Genomic DNA, 25,025 nt, shown 5'->3' with positions numbered 1-25,025 from the left:
AAGCTACTCAAAACTACATTCAAGAAGATTATTAACCCTTCAGGTGCTTCACAGGAGCAGAAGCAACGTGGAAGGAAAAAATGAACATTTAACTTTTTAGTCACAAAAATAATATTTTAGCAACAATTTTTTTATTTTCCCAAGGGTAACAGGAGAAATTGGACCCCAAAAGTTGTTGTCAAATTTGTCCTGAGTACGCTGATACCCAATATATGGGGGGGAACCACTGTTTGGGCACAAGACAGGGCTCAGAAGGGAAGGAGCCCCGTTTGACTTTTTCAACCTAAAATTGGCTGGAATTGAGATCGGACACCATGTCGCGTTTGACGAGTGTCTGATGTGCCTAAACAGTGGAAACCCCCCACAAGTGACCCCATTTTGGAAACTAGACCCCCTAAGGAACTTATCTAGATGTGTGGTGACCACTTTGAACCCCCAAGGGCTTCACAAAAGTTTATAACACCCGGGCGTGAAAATAAAAAATCATATTTTTTCCACAAACATGATCATTTAGTCCCCAATATTTTGTTTTCCCAAGGGTAACAGGAGAAATTGGACCACAAAGGTTCTTGTCAAATTTGTCCTGAGTACGCTGATACCCAATATGTGGGGGGGAACCACTGTTTAGCACATGGCAGGGCTCAGAAGGGAAGGAGCCCCGTTTGACTTTTTCAACCTAAAATTGGCTGGAATTGAGATTGGACGCCATGTCACGTTTGACGAGCGTCTGATGTGCCTAAACAGTGGAAACCCCCCACAAGTGACCCCATTTTGGAAACTAGACCCCCTAAGGAACTTATCTAGATGTGTGGTGACCACTTTGAACCCCCAAGGGCTTCACAGAAGTTTATAACACCCGGGTGTGAAAATAAAAAATCATATTTTTTCCACAAACATGATCATTTAGTCCCCAATATTTTGTTTTCCCAAGGGTAACAGGAGAAATTGGACCACAAAGGTTCTTGTCAAATTTGTCCTGAGTATGCTGATACCCAATATGTGGGGGGAACCACTGTATGGGCACATGGCAGGGCTCAGAAAGGAAGGAGCCCTGTTTGACTTTTTCAACCTAAAATTGGCTGGAATTGAGATCGGACGCCATGTCGCGTTTGACGAGCGTCTGATGTGCCTAAACAGTGGAAACCCCCCACAAGTGACCCCATTTTGGAAACTAGACCCCCTAAGGAACTTATCTAGATGTGTGGTGACCACTTTGAACCCCCAAGGGCTTCACAGAAGTTTATAACACCCGGGCGTGAAAATAAAAAATCATATTTTTTCCACAAACATGATAATTTAGTCCCCAATATTTTGTTTTCCCAAGGGTAACAGGAGAAATTGGACCCCAAAGGTTGTTGTCAAATTTGTCCTGAGTACGCTGATACCCAATATGTGGGGGGGAACCACTGTTTAGGCACATGGCAGGGCTCAGAAGGGAAGGAGCCCCGTTTGACTTTTTCAACCTAAAATTGGCTGGAATTGAGATTGGACGCCATGTCACGTTTGACGAGCGTCTGATGTGCCTAAACAGTGGAAACCCCCCACAAGTGACCCCATTTTGGAAACTAGACCCCCTAAGGAACTTATCTAGGTGTGTGGTGACCACTTTGAACCCCCAAGGGCTTCACAGAAGTTTATAACACCCGGGCGTGAAAATAAAAAATCATATTTTTTCCACAAACATGATCATTTAGTCCCCAATATTTTGTTTTCCCAAGGGTAACAGGAGAAATTGGACCCCAAGGGTTGTTGTCAAATTTGTCCTGAGTACGCTGATACCCAATATGTGGGGGGGAACCACTGTTTAGGCACATGGCAGGGCTCAGAAGGGAAGGAGCCCCGTTTGACTTTTTCAACCTAAAATTGGCTGGAATTGAGATTGGACGCCATGTCACGTTTGACGAGCGTCTGATGTGCCTAAACAGTGGAAACCCCCCACAAGTGACCCCATTTTGGAAACTAGACCCCCTAAGGAACTTATCTAGATGTGTGGTGACCACTTTGAACCCCCAAGGGCTTCACAGAAGTTTATAACACCCGGGCGTGAAAATAAAAAATCATATTTTTTCCACAAACATGATCATTTAGTCCCCAATATTTTGTTTTCCCAAGGGTAACAGGAGAAATTGGACCCCAAAGGTTGTTGTCAAATTTGTCCTGAGTATGCTGATACCCAATATGTGGGGGGGAACCACTGTTTAGGCACATGGCAGGGCTCACAAGGGAAGGAGCCCCGTTTGACTTTTTCAACCTAAAATTAGCTGGAATTGAGATCGGACGCCATGTCACGTTTGACGAGCGTCTGATGTGCCTAAACAGTGGAAACCCCCCACAAGTGACCCCATTTTGGAAACTAGACCCCCTAAGGAACTTATCTAGATGTGTGGTGAGCACTTTGAACCCCCAAGGGCTTCACAGAAGTTTATAACACCCGGGCGTGAAAATATAAAATCCTGTTTTGTTCCCACATAAATGATCATTTAGTCCCCAATTTTTAATTTTCCCAAGAGTAACAGGAGAAATTGGACCCCAAAAGTTGTTGTCAATTTGTCCTGAGTACCCTGATACCCCACATGTGGGAGAAAACTACTGTTTGGGCACACGTCAGGGCTCGAAAGGGAAGTAATGACATTTTGGAAAGCAGACTTTGATGGAATGGTCTGCGGGCGTCATGTTCCATTTGCAGAGCCCTTGATGTTCCTAAACAGTAGAAACCCCCAATAAGTGACCCCATTTTGGAAACTAGACCCCCTAAGGAACTTATCTAGATGTGTGGTGAGCACTTTGAACCCCCAAGTGTTTCACTAAAGATTATAATGCCCAGGCGTGAAAATATAAAATCCTGTTTTGTTCCCACATAAATGATCATTTACTCCCCAATTTTTAATTTTTCCAAGAGTAACAGGAGAAATCGGACCCCAAAAGTTGTTGCTCAATTTGTCCTGAGTACCCTGATACCCCACATGTGGGAGAAAACTACTGTTTGGGCACACGTCAGGGCTCGAAAGGGAAGTAATGACGTTTTGGAAAGCAGACTTTGATGGAATGGTCTGCGGGCGTCATGTTCCATTTGCAGAGCCCTTGATGTTCCTAAACAGTAGAAACCCCCAATAAGTGACCCCATTTTGGAAACTAGACCCCCTAAGGAACTTATCTAGATGTGTGGTGAGCACTTTGAACCCCCAAGTGTTTCACTAAAGATTATAATGCCCAGGTGTGAAAATATAAAATCCTGTTTTGTTCCCACATAAATGATCATTTAGTCCCCAATTTTTAATTTTCCCAAGAGTAACAGGAGAAATCGGACCCCAAAAGTTGTTGTTCAATTTGTCCTGAGTACCCTGATACCCCACATGTGGGAGAAAACTACTGTTTGGGCACACATCAGGGCTCGAAAGGGAAGTAATGACGTTTTGGAAAGCAGACTTTGATGGAATGGTCTGCGGGCGTCATGTTCCATTTGCAGAGCCCTTGATGTTCCTAAACAGTAGAAACCCCCAATAAGTGACCCCATTTTGGAAACTAGACCCCCTAAGGAACTTATCTAGATGTGTGGTGAGCACTTTGAACCCCCAAGTGTTTCACTAAAGATTATAATGCCCAGGCGTGAAAATATAAAATCCTGTTTTGTTCCCACATAAATGATCATTTAGTCCCCAATTTTTAATTTTCCCAAGAGTAACAGGAGAAATTGGACCCCAAAAGTCGTTGTCCAATTTGTCCTGGGTACTCTGGTACCCCACATGTGGGAAAAAACTGTTTAGGCACACGCTGGGGCTCGAAAGGGAAGTAGTGTTGTTTTGGAATGCAGACTTTGATGGTCTGCTGGCGTCATGTTCCATTTGCAGAGTCCCTGATGTGCCTAAACAGGAAAAAAACCCACATATGACATCATTTTGGATACTAGACCCCCAATGAACAAATCTAGATGTGCCCCCAACTAATCTAATGTAAATTAGTAGTGCATGGAGGTGTGGTACAATTTGAAGCAATCCTTCATGCACAGGCCAGGTTTTTCGGGGCAGGTGTCGCACTGGTAAGTGGTGTCCCTGCGTATTCCTTTTTTGTAACACACTCGACACCTTTTTTGCGGCTTACCTTTTCTTGGGGTTGGCGGGACCACCCCCGGAAAATGCTGACCTGGGACAATACGAGCACCTTCAGTTCCTGAAGTACTGGGGCCCGCTCCTTCCTGAGCGCCAAACATCATGGCCTTAACCACTACCTCCTGGAAATGAAGGTACGCCGTATCGCTGGGGCATGCACATTGTGACAGCAGGAATGCGTTGAGCATTGCCATTTGGACGATGTGCACGGCCAGCTTTTTGTACCACACCTTGGCCTTCCTCAATGCATTGTACGGTTGGAGGAGTTGATCGGAGAGATCAACTCCCCCCATTTTTTTGTTGTACCCCACTACACATGTCGGTTTGAGGACCTGTGTAGAGGGAATCGCAGCCTTCCCTTGAAGTGAACCAAGGACTCATCCACGCAGATGTCCCTTTGGGGCACGTACACTTCAGCAAACTTTTTGTTGAAGTGTTCGATGACCGGCCGAACTTTGAACAGACGGTCAAAGTTGGGGTCATCTTGTGCGGGACACGCTGCATTATCAGTATAATGCAGAAACTTGTGGATGACCTCAAAACGCGTCCGGGCCATGACCATTCGGAACACTGGAGTGTTGTATAAAATATCAACACTCCAATGTTGCCAAATTTCCGGCTTCTTCAGTATCCCCATATGGAGGACCAGGCCCCAAAACTGCGTCATTTCAACTGCGTCTACAGGAGACCAGTTTGAAAATGTTGAACGCGGGTTTTGCTCCAAAAATTGACGAGCGTACAAATTAGTTTGCTCCACCATGAGGTTAACAAAATCCTCAGAGAAAAAGACTTTGAAAAAGTCAATTTCTGTGAGGCCGGTGGTGTCAAACTTGATTCCTGATTCTGCCACAAAATCAGGAATCAGTGGCTCGTAATTTTCGGGGGGCGAGGTCCATACGGGGAGCACTGGGTCAGCTGCGGGCATGGTGGGCGCTGCCTCATCTTCTGTCCTGGAGCGTCTGCGTGGCGGTTCCGCAGGACCCGAGGAGGAAGATGAGGAGGGGGAAGAGGAAGAAGAAGAGGATGAAGAATCCGAAAAATAAAGAAAAGTCGGATCGTCATCCAAATCGCTATCAGTTTCGGAGGCAAGTAAAGCATATGCCTCCTCCACTGAATAGCACTGTTGGGATGAATTTGATGACATTTTTGTGTAAATATGGTGCTTGGGTGTACACTTTATTGAAAACTGTATGTGTACGTGGGGGGGGGGAGTGATTGGTGTAAACTTTCTGTAAAGAAAAAGCTGTGGAAAAAAGTCTAAAACAGCAGGCCCTAGCTGATAAATGTCACTTATCAAAACTAGGCTGCTGGATGTGCGCACGGGGTGGCGCAAGGGGGGGGGTGGAAAAAAAAAAAAGGAAAACGGCAAACTCTGATAAGTGAACTGTGTCACTTATCCAAGTTTCGCAGCTGCGGGATGTGTGTACGGAGGGGCTAAGGAAAAAAAGCGAGCTCAAGTGTTGATCGGTGAACTGCGTCACCAATCAACGCTTGGCGGCTGCGCACGGAGGTGGCGCAAAAGTGGGGTGGAGGGGGGTAAAAATAGGGGGAAGGGGGATGGGGGATTGGGGTGGATGAAGAGAGATTGGGCAGGGATCAACAGTTAGGGTTGTAGTTAGGTGGCACAAAGGGGGGTGAAAAAAATGAAAAGCGGCAGGCACAAGCTTGGATAAGTGACGTGTGTCACTTATCCAACTTTTGCGGCTGCGGGATGTGTGTACGGAAGTGGCGCAAAGGGGGCTAAGGAAAAAAAGCGAGCTCAAGTGTTGATTGGTGAACTGCGTCACCAATCAACGCTCGCCAGCTGCGCACGGAGGTGGCGCAAAAGTGGGGTGGACGGGGGGTAAAAATAGGGGGAAGGGGGATGGGGGGATTGGGGTGGATGAAGATAGATTGGGCAGGGATCAACAGTTAGGGTTGTAGTTAGGTGGCACAAAGGGGGGTGAAAAAAATGAAAAACGGCAGGCACAAGCTTGGATAAGTGACGTGTGTCACTTATCCAACTTTTGCGGCTGCGGAATGTGTGAACGGAAGTGGCGCAAAGGGGGCTAAGGAAAAAAAAGCGAGCGCGAGTGTTGATCGGTGAACTGCGTCACCGATCAACGCTCGCCGGCTGCGCACGGAGGTGGCGCAAAAGTGGGGTGGAGGGGGGTAAAAGGGGGGTGAAGGGGGTAAGAGGGGGGTGGAGGGGGATGGGGGGATGAAGATAGATTGGGGGGGTGAAGATAGATTGGGCAGGGGATCAGGGATCAATTAACACTTACAATTGTAGTTTTCTTTCTTCTTCTTCTTTCTTCTGCAGGGATTGTGATGCTACAAGCTGTGGCACCACAATACCCAGCACAGGAGCTCTTGCTGCGTCCGACCTCTCTGCAGGAATCCTCAGCTAGAGTGAGGACCCCTGCAGACAGGTCAGACAGGTCAGAAGCAGGTCAGGGGCAGGTCACAGAGCGGTCACATCGCTGCTGTGACCTGTCATTGGTGGGATCGAATGATTACATCGATCCCACCAATCCCTGATCTGCCTGGTGACCATGGCAACTGCCTAGAATCGGAGCTCACAGCTCCGATTACTAGGCAGGTCATGCCCAGGTCACCAGCAGGGCACAGAGGGGTCACATGGTGACCGCAGCTGTGCCCTGTGGTTGGCGCGATCGCCGATCTAATCGATCGCGCCAGCCAACTCCTGCAGGCCCTGCTGGGCCTGCATCAGGCTCCAGCACGATCGGTGCTAATATAGCACCGATCCTGGCCGGTACTGGCAGGGCACAGCGGCGATATAGCGCCGCTGTGCACTGCGATTGGCGCGATCGATCAGATCGGCGATCGCGCCAATCCGGGTGCTTTTTGCCGGTGCCTGGCGTTGCCAGGCACCGGCTCTAGGATCGAGTACATCGGTACTCGATCCCCGCCTAGGACATCATTGTTTCAGCCAAGCTGATTGGCTGAAACAATGAGAAACGCTGTGATTGGCTGTTCAGAATTGCTCTGGATGCCGGGGGGGCGGGATCGCAGCCCGGGATGCCGACGCCATCTTTTCTAAGGTGAGATGGCGTCGGAATTTTAATGCGATCACCACGACTTTAGTCGCGGTATCGCATTAAAGGGTCCGACGTACTATCCCGTCCACGGTCATACGGGCCCGGGTACCGTGGACGGGATAGTACGTCGGATGTCAGGAAGGGGTTAATCATGTTTACTCATAATCTCAACAAGATGTTTTTGTAACCAAAACTAGCACAAAGTCATTTTACTGATCCTTCTTACAAAGGCAGTGAAAATTAACATGAACTTTATGTAGTAAAATGTTGCATGCATGTAACTCAGTATATGAAGACGATACAAAGGAAACAAGAGTTATTTTGGAATCCTGGGGAAATCTTACTCAGGAGACCATTAATTATAATTCTTCACAGTAGAGGTGAGGTAACAGCTTACAGGCACACAGCTACAGTGGGAGAAATAAGTATTTGATCCCTTTCTGATTTTGTAAGTTTGCCCACTGACAAAGACACGAACAGTTTATATTTTTAAGGGTAGGTTAATTTTAACATTGAGAGATAGAATATCAAAAATAAAATCCAGAAAATCAAAATGTATAAATTATATACATTTATTTGCATTTTGCAGTGAGAAATAAGAATTTGATACCTCTGGCAAGCAAGACTTAATACTTGGTGGCAAAACCCTTGTTGGCAAGCACAGCAGTCAGACGTTTTTTGTAGTTGATGATGAGGTTTGCGCACATGTCAGAAAGAATTTTGGTCCACTCCTCTTTGCAGATCATCTCTAAATCATCAAGATTTTGAGGCTGTCGCTTTGCAACTCGGAGCTTCAACTCCCTCCATAAGTTTTCTATGGGTTTAAGGTCTGGAGACTGGCTAGGCCAGTCCATGACCTTAATGTGCTTCTTTTTGAGCCACTTCTTTGTTGCCTTGGCTGTATGTTTTGGGCCATTGTCTCGCTGGACGACCCAGCCATGACCCATTTTTAATTTCCTGGCAGAGGGAAGGATGTTGTCACTCAGGATTTTACAGTACATGGCTACATCTATTCTCCCATTGATGCGGTGAAGTAGTCCTGTGCCCTTAGCAGAGAAGCACCCCCAAAACATAGTGTTTCCACCTCCATGCTTGACACTGGCAACGGTGTTTTTTGGGTCATAGGCAGCATTTCTCTTCCTCCAAACACTGCGAGTTGAGTTAATGCCAAAGACCTTAATTATTGTCTCCAAAGCAACTTCTCCCAATCACAGAATCATCAAGGTGTTCATTGGCAAACTTCAGATGGGTGTGCACATGTGCCTTCTTGAGCAGGGTGACCTTGCGGGCACTGCAGGATTTTAAACCTTTAAGGCGTAATGTGTTACCAATGGTTTTCTTGGTGACTGTGGTCCCAGCTGCCTTGAGAGCATTAGCAAGTACTCCCCATGTAGTTTTAGGCTGATCTTTCACCTTCCTCATGATAAGGATACCCCGCTAGGTGACATTTTGGATGGTGCCCCAGATCGATGGTGATTGACAGTCATTTTGTATTTCTTCCATTTTTTTACTATTGCACCAAAAGTTAAATCCTTCTCAACCAGTGTATTTCTTATGGTTTTGTAGCCAGTTCCAGCTTTGTGCAGGTCTATGATCTTGTTTCTGACATCCTTATAAAGCTCTTTGGTCTTGCCCATGTTGTAGAGATTAGAGTTTGACTGATTAATTGAGTCTGTAAACAGGAGTCTTTTATAAAGGTTACTATGTAAGACAGCTGTCTTTAATGCAAGTAACGAGTTGATTAGGAGCATCTAACTGGTCTGTAGGAGCCAGAACTCTTAATGGTTGGTAGGTGATCAAATACCTATTTCTCACTGCAAAATGCAAATAAGTTTGTAACATTTATACAATTTGATTTTCTGGATTTTATTTTTGATATTCTATCTCTCAATGTTAAAATTAACCTACCACTAAAATTATACACTGTTCATGTCTTTGCTAGTGGGCAAACTTACAAAAATGTCCTGATATCGCTGTAGTACTGCCTCCACCTGTGGTACCTGTTGGGGTGAGAATTCTGTTAGCTCAACCCGCATCTGCTCCAGGATTCGGCGTCCTTTTAGGTGATTGGCTGGCTCTTTTGAGGACACCGTTACAGCCACTGTCCAGGGATCCCCCTGTTTCACTGCTGACTGAACTGCCTTTGGTGGTATCAGCTCCTCCGGCATTTCCATTACCTGTGCTACTTCACTCTTGGGCGAGAACGTGACTTCGTCTTCTCCTAGGTTGACACATCACATCGGTACACTACCATCGTGAACAGTGGCTAACATCCGTGCAACGAGGAGCCCTGGAGGTAGCTGATCCATAAAAGCTGGCTCGATCTGAACTTCTACTCTTTCAAGAGGGGAACAAGCTCAGACGGGCAGAGTGAGCACAGTCTGACCTGGTGGTAAGACGAGGTTGGTGGCATACGGAATGACCACCTTGCCCAATGTTTTTTCTTCACTCGACGTCTCTTGAGCCTGGGCCACCTGTATAAGCTGTTGGAACACTTTTCTCTGAGGGGTGTGAGGGCTCCATCGATTCAGAAACACATCTGCTGACTCACTGACCAGGATGTTCCCAAGTTCTTTCAACACGCCAGGATCCCTAGCGGTCAGCATGACTTCTTTCCGGCCCACATCTTTGCCACTCACAATGATTTGCATCCAGACCACCCCTGCGACCGGGATGAGCAACTGATTGGCTGCCATCAATTTGATCACTGGGCCCCATTCAGGATGCATCGCCTCAGGGAAATGTAGTCAGAAATAAGTCTTGGGCATAGTGGTTACTTGGGAGCCGGTTTCGACTATACAGCGAACGGCCCGACCATCTATTTTAGCCCAAACGAGAGGACTCAGGGAAACCAAACTTGTGGGACTTTATTGTCTCCTTCTTGGCGGTTCAGTCTCCGGGCGGTGTCCCCCAGCCACGGAGCCAACTAGTTTAACGGCCGGCGGTGGAGTGATCTTCTCCGGCGTGCGCATCCTCAAGCATAATGTCCAGTGTCTCCACAAGTGAAACGGAATGGTGGCCTTTCTGCACGAGGCTGTCTCATTTCCTGGAGGGGTTTGGGTTCACGTTTGGCTTTGGAGGGGTCCAGGGGTACTGAAGGTTTTTTCCTTAAGTCGGACCATTCCTCTCGCATGTCCTCGATTTCCTTCCGGAGTTCTCTCTCCCAACTTGGTTCAGTTGTAAGCAAAATGGATACCTCCCCGCTCTGGACCTTCCCCGTCGGGACTGTCACCCTCTGCTCCTGCTCACGTGCATGAGCTTCTACCCCAACTTCCAGAAAGGACATACACGGATTAACCCGCAAGCGCTCTCGCAAGGCCTGCGCATCTCTAAAGCCTGCCACCTAGCCGGTCTCTCAGAATGATATCAATGCGTCCTACGCCTACGTCATCCCGCTTAGCGATCGTCGCGTGGCTCTCCTGCAGTGTGCTCATGTATTGTGTCACTGACTCCCCCTCCCATTTGGACCCTGATAAACAAGCAAATGCGCAATTCTCCAATGTCCGTGGGGTCCCCGAGCATCTCCTCTAGGATTTGTAACACCTTGGTAAAGGTTTCTCGCCCATGCAAGGGCTGGAACATGATGGAGCACCTCGCCTCTCCATCTAGAGCAGGGGTCTCAAACTCGCAGCCCGTGGGCCAACTGCGGCCCTCGGGACAATAGTTTGCGGCCCTCACCTCATGGACTCTTGGGACAATAGTTTGCAGCCCTCACCTCGGCCGGGATTACACATGCGAGAAACATGGCCGAGTCTCGCATTTGAAATCCCAGTCACACGTAGTACCGCTCATAAAGGTCATGAATATGGACGCCACTCCACTCTCATAGGTGTGGCATCCATATTCATGAGCTTAATGAGCGGTACCACATGACGTGTGACCGCGCGCTCAAACAGGAAGAAGATGTCGGCGCTGGACCATCGGAGCTGCAGCAGGAGGAGGTGAGTATGATGATGGCTAGAGCTAGACAGTCACAGCAGCCTGCTGTCAGCAGGCAAGGCGTATGAGTCACACTCACAACACATGCAGCAGGAGCAGCCGAGCAGGGACTGGACCGCGCCACAGGCTTAGGTGCGCCGGGTTCAGAATGAGCAGTGGGGCGGTGCGGTATATTGCTCTCGGAGAGGGGTCATCAGCTGGCAATATTGCGAACTTGCACCATTACCCCGGGCTCAGAAGCGGAGGTGGCCGCGGAAATTGCTGCTCAGCGGGGCAGAAAAAAAAGTGGAAAAGACGCATCGGCTAACACTAAAACAGTGACACCAAGTGGAATTATCTATTACACAGCCCCAAAAATGTCTTTTTCAAAGCCTGCAGTGAAGAGAAAGGTTGGTGATGAGCACAGACAATTTCAGGAAAAGTGGGAAGTGCAATATCTCTTTGTTGAGCAGAGGGGCATCCCGACGTGTCTTACTTGCACAGAGAAAGTTGCAGTGCACAAAGAATACAATTTGAAACGTCATTGCATAACTAGACATGCTGAAGAGTATGCAAAATACCAGGGAGATGAAAGTGCCAACCAGGTTGCTAATCTTAAAAGATATCTTTTGAGGCAACAAGATTTCTTTAAGAAAGCAACCAAAGAGAATTATGCAGCAGTCGAAGCTAGCTACGTGGTTAGTGAAATGATTGCTAAAGCAGGAAATCCATTCAAAGAAGGTGAATTTGTAAAAAAAAGTGCATATTACAGGTTGCAAGTATTGTCTGTCCAGAAAAGAAAGGTCAGTTTAGCAACATCAGCCATTTTTTGTGGAAAACCTGATGCGGCCCAGCCTCACCCAGATTCTGCCTCCAGCGGCCCCCGGGTAGATTGAGTTTGAGACCCCTGATCTTGAGCCGTCATGGAGTGCATCCTCAACATACCCTTGACCCGCTCAGTCCAATCCCATATCAAAGTGTTGCTACCTGTGAACTTTGGGAGGTTGCTTAACATTGCTCCCAGCGGTATACTGGCCCTTGGTCTGTCACTTCCATGCCTGTGGACTGCATCCTACCGACTACGCCAAGTGTGAGCAGGTTGCCGGATGCAGTGACAGGCTGAAGGCAAAACAAGAGTTAATAACTTTGCTTTAACTGGGGAATACTCAACGCAGGGAGGTAAACAGATGGGGCAATAAACAGTTAAATGGTAGAATGCACGGTTCACAGGCAAAGGCTATGCAGTGTTGAAGAACAATGGATACAGTAACGCAGTTTGTTTAAGTTAACCTATCCTGTCAGCCGTTTCTCAGGCCGTGGGTGGCGCTGAACGGATGATGGTGCCAACAACGACTGGCGCGATGCTCGTCTGATGAGATCCTGTGGACAACGATGATCTGTATTCTGGCAGCAGCGGTCGGTCTTCAGTACCTTCCGCTGAGCCCCTAGTCCATTAATTGATGCAGCCGAGATTGGGCAGGCCACAGCAGTATCCGGGTCCAACGTAGTCAGGCAAATGTATATTGGCAAGTCAGGGCGAACTAAAACGTCTGTCCCACAACCGGTCTCACTTTTATTGGCACGTGCGCTGTACTCACAGGCGCGCCGTGTATGTTGCCTTGTTTACTAGTCACCACTGGACACCTCTCTCTCCTGTCAACATTATTGACGGTAGAGGTACGCGGGTGCGGGCCTGTGCGATAGCAACACTCCAGGGACGACAGAATCTTCTCTCCCTGCTGCGCGCTGCTTGCTCCCGCCAAGACTGACTGCTTCCGCTGTTGCCGCCTAGCCACATCCCCTACTTCCGGGTGAAAAGGTTTGTCTGGTTCCTTATACTTTCCCACGGACAACAGAGGAGACAGCCCTGACAGTTCCGGACCTGGTACAGAACAGGTAACCGCGGCCCGGTCTTTCTCCTTTCACACAATTAACATTTTTGCTGCTTTTTTATGCAGCCAAAACCGTCTCGATTAGCAGTAAAAATGCTGTGTTTAAAACGCCTGTGTTTCAGCATTTTTTAAGTCTTTTTGATGCATTTTTACACTGTTTTTTGGTTACTAGTTACATGTGTGTTTTAGCTACATTACATGTTGCATCAAATTTGTTTTATTCACCAAAAACGCATAAAAAAGCTGTGAAAAACTCTGTTGTGTTTTTCTCACCTTTTTTTTACTTTCCATGTGTGAAAAAAATGCTGCAAAAATGCTGAAAGAACTGACATGTTGTAGATATAAAAAAACGCTGCAGTTTTCCCATTCAGTCACGGTGAATAAAAACAAGCGTGTGCATGAGATTTCTGAAATTTCAGAGCTTCTGCTGGCACTGTAAAAAACAACTTTTAATTTCTATAAAAAAAAGCTGCAAAAAAAAATGCAATGTGTGAACCTAGCCTAAGAGGGAAGCAGTGTGCTATCTCTAGACAGAGCTCGTTCTGGGTCTTCAACTTCTGTTATTGTGTTAATTACAGAGGATTTATTTTCTATTTTCTGTTGTTACTCATTGAGATGCCACTAACCCTAATGACTTAGGCTGTGTGCCCACGTTGTGTTTTTAAGCGTTTCCACCGCGTTTTTGCCGCTGCGGAAACGCTTAAAAAATGCAAGGTAAAACGTATCCCATGCAATCCTATGGGATTCTGCAGTTGCTGTGCCCAAAAAATCCATGTCCATTAATTTTGCGAAATCGCGGCGATTCCGCTGCCATAGGATTGCATTGAAACTCTCACTTTACAGTACGCATGTGGCTATGCCCACCATGCGTAAAGTGAGCACTTCATGTGCGGATGGTACCCAGGGTCTGGAGGAGAGGAGACTCTCCTCTATGCCCTGGGTACCATATTCCTGTAAAAATATAATTAAAATAAAAAATAGGGATATACTTACCCTCTGTCGGCCCCCGGAGTCCTCAGCGGTAGAGATGAGCGACTTTACCTTTTTTCGGGTCGAGTCGGGTTACATGAAACCCGACTTTCGCAAAAGTCACGTCGAATGAAATCGGCCGACTATAGGGAAAAGTCGGAGGCCAACTGAAACACGAAACCCAATGCAAGTCAATGGGGAAGTAAAGTCGGCAGGGAGTGGAAGACAGTAAACACACCTACAGTGCCCATTTCAATGCCAAAAACATTAATTCTTATGGGTCGCCCTCCCAGGGCTGTGGGGTACTCGGTACCGGGCCGAGGTCAGCAGGAAGAGTCACAGCAGCGGTAACCCGGTCCGTGGCCCTGGGCGCCCAAGTAATAGGGGAGATTGAATGGTGGAATGTAGTTAATGGAATAGAATTAATGAATAGTTCGTGACGCCATCTGTGGTGTGTGGTGTTCGGCAAGTGAGGTGTTAAGCCGACACTGCGTGCAGATCCTCTAGGGCCGGTGGTGTGTTGCAGCCAAGATGGTGAAGCATCCCACAGGTGAAGCTGTAGCCCCAGGGCAGTGTAGATGTAGGGGTAGAGGAGAGGCACGAGCGGTGTAGTAGCTGGTACCCAGATGTAGCAGTGCTGGGTGTGTAGGCGCAAGAATCAATGGAGGACACCAGGGCTTGTAGTTCCAACGCTTTACTCACAGTCTGTAGTACACACAGGTGCCTGCCACCATACTGTGTCCTCCGGGTCAGAGGCTCAATCAACCTCCAGGTCAGATGGAATGCTCCCTTCCAATGCTCCGCCAACATGTACCTTTCTGAACGTCTCCTCTTATAGCGCCTTTAAGTGTGAAGTACTCCCAGTACTGAGTTACACTGGAGTGCCTCCTGACAGATGTTCCAAAGAACTCTACTTGTACAGCAGACAGCTGCAGCCTGCTTCGTGGGACTCCTTACTCCTGAGCCCTGGCTCACTATCCAAGTTGCTGTTGTGCCCCCAAGTCTTAGATCGGAGTAGTGCATTTACAGCCCACTACTCCACCGGTGTCTGCTGCAGGACCATTAGCATCCATACAACCTCGGGGACCGGGCCCCGGCCTTGCGCTTAGAACTTCTAGGCAGGGTTCTCTCCTAACCCACGTCCTCTGTTCCCTTTTTCTCCTTCGTTCCGTACTAATTTCTCCTTCTTATGGAAGATCAGGTTTCAGTTCAATGTCTTTCCCCTTCTTTCCTTTCCCATGCCAGCAGACCCAAGTCACTGAGGTCTGCTGCAGCACCTCCTTCCTCCATCCCTCTCTCCGGGATCTCCTTTCCTCACTCCTCTCTGAGTGACTTCCTCTCACAGACTGACCTGTAATCCTAAACCTTCCCGCTCTTTTATGTATTCTAACTCCACCCGCCTCCCAGCACGTTTCGTGTTCCAAGCAGGAAGCCACCAAAGGTGCTCTGCTACACTCCAAGCAGGGAGCCGCAATGTGGCTTTGCTGAACTACTGTGTTGTGTGGGATGCAGGTGTTGGAGCATGGTCAGGAGCCTCCAACTTACCTGGATGGTGGGGCACCACACCTCAGGAGGAGGTGCAGTACCTCTGTGGCGACTGAGCCTCAGGGGCGCCACACTTATAACTGAAGCTTGTCAACCTTAATTTACTTCCTAATAATAGTTACGCATTGAAAATTGGGTGTTATTTGGCTAAATTTGTGGGGGGGTTGGGCTGGCTCCAGGTTTTCGTGTGCCCTGGGCCAAAGAGTGTCAGTGCACCCCTTTAACACATACCACAACTCATCATGCTCCGATACGCCACAGAACTATAGGTATAGTACAATGACACATACTTCACTGCTTACATGACATGACTGATCTATTTTAAATTGTACAATAGCTCAAAAACAGGACAGTATATTACTCCATACAGTGTTATGGCCACCACATTGTGCGCCATACAGAATAATGAGCCCCATATATTTTTCCATACCAAATAATTAGTCACATATAATGTTCCATACAGTATTTGATGAGCTCCACATAATGCTCCATATATAATGTGCCCTATTTGTAATGCTCCAGTGTATAATGTGCCCCTTAGATGCTGCTCCAGTGTCTGATCTGCCCCATTTACAATGCTCCAGAACATGATGGGCCTCATGGATGATGCTCCAGTGTAAGATGGGCCCTAATAATGCTCCATATATAATGGGCCCCATTTGTAATGCTCCAGTGTATAATGTGCCCCTTAGATGCTGCTCCAGTGTCTGAGCTGCCCCATTTACATTGCTGCAGTATATGATGGGCCTCATGGATTCATGGATGATGATCCAGTGTATGATGGGCTCCAATAATGCTCCATATATAATGGGCCCCATTTGTAATGCTCCAGTGTATAATGGGCCCCTTAGATGCTGCTCCAGTGTCTGATCTGCCCCATTTACAATGCTCCATTACATGATGGGCCTCATGGATGATGCTCCAGTGTATGATGGGCTCCAATAATGCTACATATATTATGGGCCCCATTTGTAATGCTCCAGTGCATAATGGGCCCCTTAGATGCTGCTCCAGTGTCTGATCTGCCCCATTTACAATGCTCCAGTACATGATGGGCCCTATTTTTAATTAACCCAGGCAAGGTATGTGAAAAGAGCTCCATGGAGTTATCTGAGGTGTGTGCTTCCACATCCTTCACTTTTGGTGTGGGTGAAGGACACAAGGAAAGGGGTTGCTCCTGACCAGAAGCCTGCAGTTATGACTCAGTGCTTGCATTTTTTACAGCTTCAGAAGAGGAGGCGATAGAGCTGGAGGCTGTTTCAGCAATGTAAGCCACAAACAGTTCCTGATACTCCGGCTTTAAAAGCAGTCTACCTACTCCCAGAAAAGGAAACCTTACAGGCCTTCCAGAGCTACACCATGATGCTGGCTCAACACCTCCTGCCTTAGCTGCTATTGTGTTTTTGGCACTACCAGCAGATGCACCACCACCATCAGTACCAGGTGGCCCTCCACACCCACACCCACGTCCTCTTCCACCATAATGCCTCATGTTTTTGAAAATGGACCCAAAATACCAGCAGATATATGGTACTGTATCAGAAGCGTACAGCTCTATACAGTCTATGGATAACAGTAACTCTCCATATATATTTCATGAGGCATACACAGATGCTCACAGGCTCAGAATGGATTACCCAGTAAAATAACAAGTTGAAAAAAGGTACAGTATCATCAGATACAAGGTATATATAGTATAGCGTAAACATTCTGATTCTCAGTATACATTTCAGGAGGCAGACACAAACGCTCTCAGGCCCAGTATGGATTACACAAGAATTTGAAAAGCTGTAAATGGGTTATGTAACACAAGTGTACAGCTGTATACAGTGTTGGGGTAATCTTAAAGTTGCAAATATATTGCCGGAGTAACAGACAGACGTTTACAGGCTCATTATGGATTACACCATAATCTAAATAGCTTAAAAGGTTACTGTATCAGAAGTGTTCTGCTGTATACAGTGTTGGCCAAATTGAAAATATCGGTATATATTTCTGTAGTCACCCTCAGACGCTCACTCGGTTTGGTTTTGACCATAATAAAAAATGTTGTAAAAAAGGTCCTGGATAACAAGATAGCAAGTATATATTTTTTAGGGTACAATTGAAATCTCCATATAAATAGTCCCGTAGTCACTCTCAGACGCTTACACAGTATGGATTTGACCGTAATGCTAAATGTCGAACAAAGGTACTGTATAACAAGATACAAGCTGTATTGAGTATAGTGTAAAAATTTGCTTCTCCGATTCACCGTATATATAGAAGGCGTAACCTACACATGCTCACTCACTATGGATGATGTAGGGAAGGTGGACTAACAGACAAACCAGCCTGTATTGAGAAGCAGCGGTGTAGCGCAGTGTAGGTGTGAAACCGCTAAGATAAAGAGAAAGGGTGCAGTGTTTTAGCTTGCCCATGGGAGGGCAGTGGAGAGTGTAGGAGTGGGACTGAATAACTGCCATTGGTCAGAGAAACTGTTAGGTGATGGTGGGCGGAGTTACCAGAACTGGAAGTATAAAAGGCTGAGGGAAGGTTCTGGACGACTCAGTCAGCGAAGGGAGCACAGTAAAGAGGAAGTTCTGCTGACAGATGAGGCGGTCACGGGGGGGTGGCCCAGAGGACGGCAGCCGCAGACGAAGATGGCCTGGGGCTATCATACGGACGGTGTGCTCAGACTGGTGCAGCGCTGTGGTGGTTGGGCCTAGGCCAGCCACAGTGGAAGAGCCACAGATGACGCCACGATTATAGTTACAAAGGAAGTGAAGGTACCGGGGCCTGTGTACACAGAAATGTGAAACGGCTGTGGGGAATTGCTGTTGTTGACAGAATGATGGGCACTAAAAACGGACCTGTTCAATACAAACTCTGTCTCAGTCTCGTGTTTGTCTGCGGCAAGAAGAGGGTCCCCCCCCAAAGTTGGTTATCCTACAGATGATACCTTAATACAAATTTTTGAAACAAGGTACTGTCTCAGCACATACCAGGTGTGTCCAGTCTAGGGTTAAATTTCCGTCTATACTTCCGGAGTCAGACACAGACACTCACAGGCTCACTATGTATTACACCAGAATTACAAAAGTAGAAAAAGGGAAAGGTATTCATAGCGTACACCAGTATACAGTGTTGTGGTACTTTTAAATCTTCGTATATATTTCAATCTCAGTAAGCCAGTCAAGAACCTCCGCTACTGGAAACTACATGGATACAAGTATAGACCCAAAGTCTAGTGTTAGCAGAAATCTTGGAATTAATCATCGCGGGAAAACCTCCCGGGAGATGTTGCAGAGGCGATGCAGACCCTCAATTACTGTGTCTGTGGAGAAAGCGAGAAAGGTTCTTTGTGAAGAAAGGCTTGCTTTATTGCAGTAGCGTGGATCACATCACCATTACTCGTCTCCATCAAATTGTGATCAAAGGGAGAGATGTACCCATGGTCCTCACTGCCTATCATGATGTGTCTGGTCATTTTGGAGTGCAAAAGACAGAAGCCACAGGCCGTAGGCGATGCTATTGGATTGCCATGAGAGGAGACATTGAAAAATGGTGGCAGGAATGTCACATGTCTGTGACTATCACAACTGTGAAAAGTGATCATAAACCACCACTGCATCCGCTTGTAAGTTGATGTCCATTTCAAATGGTAGCCATTGATCATCTGAAGGTAGAGGCCAGCAGGACACGCCATAGCTACATCGTAACCATCATTGATCAATACACCAAATTTCTAGTGGCCGTCCCTGTGAAGAATTTAACTTCACAGACTACACAGCGGTGGAGCAGGGAGAGGTAAGTATTGCAACTTGCAAGTGCTGTGGCCATGATCAAGCAGGGGGGGCACAATCGTGGTCGACGGTACTGACCAGGGCCCCTCATAGTACGCTGGTGTGTCTGATGGCGAGTTGGCCCTCCCACCGTCTGAGACACTGTATTGTACTATGAGGGGCCCTGTGCCATTGCCGTCGGCCATCAGTGGGCCCATCCACCTGTTCAGAGCAACAGCACTTGCCCGGGTGCGCCAGGTCTTGACCCCACCCGTTGGGGGAGGGGTGGGCAGCCCATTTAGGGAGGTTTAAAAATTGGCATATGTAGATGTGTTGGCTGGACATTCAGCTGCTGCAAAGGGCGTAATTGGGCAAGTCCGAGGAAGAGGAGGAAAAAAGAGGCACTTTTCTGGTAACCTATGTGTCATCAGGGGAAGGTGGGACAAAATCCTTTGAAACCCAAGCATGGTTCATTTTATTGAAGGATAGATCATCAACATTTTGGGTCGACAGATGAGTCCTTTTCTCTGTCAGGATTGATCCAGCAGCACTGAAGACTCTTTCAGATAACACACTAGCAGCAGGGCAAGCTAGCTCCTGTAAGGCATATTGTGCCAATTCAGGCCAGGCGTCCAGTTTAGAGGCCCAATAGTCAAAGGGGAATGACCTGTGAGGGAGAACATCGATATGGGAGAAAAAGTAGTTTGTAACCATAGTTGACAACTGCTGCCTCCTGTCACTTTTAATCGATGGAGTCGTGTGAGCGGTACTTGAGAAATCATTCCACAACATGGTCATTAAACCCCTGTCTCCAACTCCACTTCTGCTGTGTGCACCATGAACACCTCTTCCATTGTGCCCACTACGGCTCGTGGGAGAACCAGCACCACTGCTGTGTGCTGGGAAAGCCTCAAACAAACGGTTTACCAGAGTTGCTTGTTTGTTTGCCAATATTATCTCTAGGTTCTCCTGTGGCATGATGTTGTGTAATTTGCCTTTGTAGCGTGGATCGAGGATGCTGGCCAGCCAGTAGTCGCCATCCCTCATCATTTTGGCAATGCGGGGATCCCTTTTTAGGATCCGCAAGGCATAATCGCACATGTGGGCCAATGTTCCAGGTGTCAATGATGCAGTGCCCGTGGTGGGTGGAGGAGCAGTTTCTGGCAAATCCACATCCCTACAGTCATGCACAAACACTGTCCCTGACCTTGGAACGCCAACATTTTCTCTTGCCCTCTAAGAAACATGCTCCTGCCCAAAATAATCATCCCCCTCATCCTCATCCTCCTCCTCTTCCTCTTCTTCCTCCTCCTTGTCCAGGACAGTTCCCTGACCAGACAATGGCTGACTGTCATCAAGGCTTCCCTCCTCCTCCTCCTCCTCCGCTGCAGACGCCTGATCCTTAATATGCATCAAACTTTGCATGAGCAGACGCATAAGTGGGATGCTCATGCTTATGATGGCGTCGTCTGCGCTTACCAGCCGTGTGCATTCCTCAAAACACTGAAGGACTTTACAGAGGTCTTTCAGCTTTGACCACTGCACACCCGACAATTCCATGTCTTCCCTCAAACTTCCTGCCCGTGTATCCTTCCACAAATGCATTACAGCCTGCCTCTGTTCGCACAGCCTCTCAACCATGTGCAGGGTGGAGTTCCACCTTGTTGCAACGTTTATGATTAGGCGGTGCTTGGGGAGGTGGAGCAACCGCTGCAGCTTCTGCATACGACTGGAGTGTACGGCCGAGCGACGGATGTGCGAGTGCAGTCTTCGCAACTTATGAAGCACGGATGTTAAATCCGGATAATTATTAAGAAAGCACTGCACCACCAGGTTCAAAGTGTGAGTTTTGCTCGAGCTATGGCTGCCACAAAATTACGGCCGTTATCACTGACTACCTTGCCTGCCTCAAGATGTAGACTGCCCAGCCATGACTCTGTTTGTCGCTGCAAGTAGTCGGCCAGTACCTCCGCGGTGTGTCTGTTGTCGCCCAAAGACATCATCTTTAACACAGCCTGCTGACGCTTACCACTAGCTGTTCGATAGTGGGACACCTCGTGTGCAACACTGCCAGCTGTGGATGTAGGCTCGTGCGACTGCGCTCTGTGGACGAGCTTTCGCTGATAGATGAGGAGGTGGAGCGAAAGCCTACAGCCAACTGTTTCCTATACCGTTGGCTAGGCAGCACTGTTCCACCGCCATTGTCCCCAGTAGAGCCTGCATCCACCACATTAACCCAGTGAACAGTGATGGACACGTAACAGCCCTGGCCATGCCTTCTGGTCCATGCATCCGTTGTGAGGTGCACCTTTCCACTCACTGACTGTTTTAGTGCATGGACAATGTGGCCTTTCACATGCCGGTGGAGGGCAGAGATGGCTTTTCGAGAAAAGAAGAGTCGACTGGGTAGATCATAGCATGGGGCAGCGTAGGCCATGAGGTCACGGAAAGCTTCGCTTTCAACCAAACGGTAGGGCATCATCTCTAATGAGATTAGTTTGGCAATGTAGGCATTCAAACACAGTGTACGCGGATGAGAGGATGAGTACTTTCTTGTCCTACTCAGAGTGTCTGGTAGGGTGAGCTGGACTGGAGAGCTGCATATGGAGGAAGTAGCGGTGGACCGGATGGAGTGAGAGGGGGTTGGTGATGGTATTGGTGGTGATGGCCTAGGTTCAGTGTTGTGTTGCAAAACCATTGTGATTCCCTGAGTGCTTTGGCCTTGAGACGACACCTCCACATTTAGTGCTGGTGGTGTGCTTAATGGTGGCGGTGATCTTACAGTGGGGGTAGCGATGGAGCATTGTTGGCTACCTTTAGTTGGAGCAACTGCACATGTGCTACCTGAGGTTTTGTAGTCCGTTCACGCTTGCAAGTGCATGTTGATTAAATGTCTAAGCATGCAACTGGTATTCAAATTTCTGAGTTGTTTACCTCGGCTAAAGGTCCTTCCGCACTTCTTACAGGTAACCTTTGCCTCATCAGTAGGATTTTGGACAAAGAAGTGCCACACTGCACTCTTCCTACTATGGTAAACCTTTTCTGGCCATGCACGCTATGCTAAGTTAACGTCTGGTCAAGCTGTCCTGCAACTCTTTTAGTTTTTGTTCCACATTATAGGACAGCTACGGGCCTGCTAGATAACCGCTGCTGCGATGTCAATGCCTGCTGCGGATCCTTCTCCTTATCTGAACTATTGCCAGCATCACTATCCTCCCCCAATGGATGCCAATCCGGGTCCAGAACTGGGTCATCCATCACCTCCTCTTCAAAGTCATCTGCACCTCCCTCTTTAACTTCCTCTGAGTCACCGTGTAAGGTGGTATAGCATGCGGGAAGGGGCACCTGGGTTTCATCAGGGTCAGATTCTGGCTCAATAGACTGCAAGGGCAATGTAGTGCTGTGGGTCAGTGTACCAGCAGAATCATCTAGCAGTGGCTGTGCATCAGTGCACTCCATGTAAGATTCATCTTGGACTGGGGAATTCAGAATTTGACTGGATAACCCAGGTATGGTATGTGAAAAGAGCTCCATAGAGTAATCTGAAGTGTGGGCTGCCGCATCCTTAACTTTTGGTGGGGGTGAAGGACACAAGGAAAGAGGTTTTTATGACCAGAACCCTGCACTGACGACTCTGTGCTTGCAGGTTTCGACCGTTCAGAAGAGGAGGCAATAGAGCTGGTGGCTGTTTCGGCAATGTACGCCAAAACCTGTTCCTGATGCTCCAGCTTTAAAAGCGGTTTTCCTACTCCAAGAAAAGGCAACCTTACAGGCCTTCTTGGGCCAGAGGATGACGCAGGCTCAACACCTCCTGCCCCTAGCTGCTATTGTGCTTTTGCCAGAACCAGCCAATGCACCACCACCATCAGTACCAGCTGCGCCCCCTGCCTACGTCCGCGGCCTCTTACACCATACTTCCTCATGTTTTGGAAAATGTACCAAAAATACCAGCAGAGAGATGGTACTGTATGTGGAGCGTCCAGCTGTGTAAGGTGTATTAAACAAATTAAATCAACGTATATATTATGTTAGTCACAGACGCTCTCACAGTATGTATTGGACCGTAATCCAACAAGCAGATATACGGAACTGTATCAGAAGTGTACAGCTGTATACAATTTTTGTGCAACTAACTATCTCCGTATATGTATTTACAGAGTGTCACACACACGCTGACTAGGTATAAAAGTGACTGTAATGCGAACGGCAGATATACAATACTGTTGGAGAATCGGACAGCTCTATACGATGTGTGTAAGGAAAATTGTCAAGCTCCGTGTATTTGTATACAGACTGACACACGCTGTCTCTGTCTAGTTTAGACAGTAATCAAACAGCAGATATACGAAACTGTTTGAAAAACGGACACGACTCTAAGGTGTAGGTCTGGAAAAACGGAAAAACTCCTCGTTTTTTTTTTCAGAGTCACACACAGGTAGCTTCTATTTGTCTATGCTAGAAGGCGGTACACGGTAGTGTGTGAGGAGCGTACACCGCTGTACGGTGTGTGTATGTAAAATTGTCAAGCTCCGTGTATTTGTATACGGACTGACACACGCTGTCTCTGTCTAGTTTAAACCGTAATCAAACAGCAGATATACGAAACTGTTTGAAAAACGCACACGACTCTAAGGTGTAGGTCTGGAAAAATGGAAAAACTCCTTGTTTTTTTTTTCCAGAGTCACACACAGGTAGCTTCTATTTGTCCGTGCTAGAAGGCAGTACACGCTAGTGTGTGAGGAGCGTACACTGCTGTACGGTGTGTGTATGTAAAATTGTCAAGCTCCGTGTATTTGTATATGGACTGACACACGCTGTCTCTGTCTAGTTTTGACTGTAATCAAACAGCAGATATACAAAACTGTTTGAAAAACGGACACAACTCTAAGGTGTAGGTTTGGAAAAACGGACAAACTCCTCTGCTTTTTCTTCCAGAGTCCCACCCAGATAGCTTCTATTTGTCCATGATGCCAGCCGGTACACGGTAGTGTGTGAGGAGCGTACACCGCTAGACGGTGTCTGTATGGAAAATTGTCAAGCTCCGTGTATTTGTATACGGACTTTGGCGAGCTAATCGGCTACCTCATGGCCGACCTCACGCTTGGGTCGGGTTTCGATCGGCGAAACCCAACTTTGGCGAAAGTCGGCGACTTTTGAATCTGACCGACCTGTTTCGCTTAACTCTACTCAGCGGCGCTGCTGGCAAGTTCCGTTCCCAGGCGTGCTTTGTGAGAATGACTTCTGATGACGTAGCAGTCACGCGACCATGACGTCACAAAGGTCCTTTGCACAAAGCATGCCTGGGAACGGAACTTACCGGCAGCGCCGCTGAGGACTGGGTTCGCCGCTGAGGAGATCGGGGGCCGCAAGTAGGTGAGTATATCCCTATTTTTTATTTTTTTTAATTATTTTTAACATCCTATCTTTTACTACTGATGCTGCATAGGCAGCATCAATAGTAAAAAGTTGGTCACACTTGTCAAGCACTATGCTTGACAGGTGAGACCAACCTGTCAATCACTTTTCCAAGCGATGCTTCAAATCGCTTGGAAAACGCTATCATTCTGCAAGCTGAAAACGCTTGTGTTTTGCTGGAAAACACATGCGAATTCCGCATGCGTTTTACCCACGGCAAGGAGTTGCGGAAATGCTGCGGACAATTCCACAGCATTTCTGCAACGTGAACACATAGCCTTAGGGACCCAAAGCTTGCATCCTCAATCACACATCATCGTTATATAGTCAGTTATGATTGTATTATTTGGGCACATTAATGTGCCTATTTTGGGG

General features: G+C 47.5%; 1 protein-coding gene across 4 annotated transcripts in view; it reads left to right on the top strand.

Annotated features, from left to right (window-relative positions):
• Positions 1-25,025, top strand: part of LACC1 (laccase domain containing 1) — an 89,025-nt gene that overhangs the window by 51,499 nt on the left and 12,501 nt on the right. The gene's annotated exons all lie outside the window — the stretch shown is intronic.

The sequence above is a fragment of the Dendrobates tinctorius genome, unplaced genomic scaffold (genome assembly GCF_039654945.1).
Source record: "Dendrobates tinctorius isolate UK_male_01 unplaced genomic scaffold, ASM3965494v1 ptg000064l, whole genome shotgun sequence".
Lineage (NCBI taxonomy): Eukaryota > Metazoa > Chordata > Amphibia > Anura > Dendrobatidae > Dendrobates > Dendrobates tinctorius.
The sequence above is the reverse complement of the archived record's forward strand: the minus strand, read 5'-3'. Positions and strand labels throughout refer to the sequence as shown.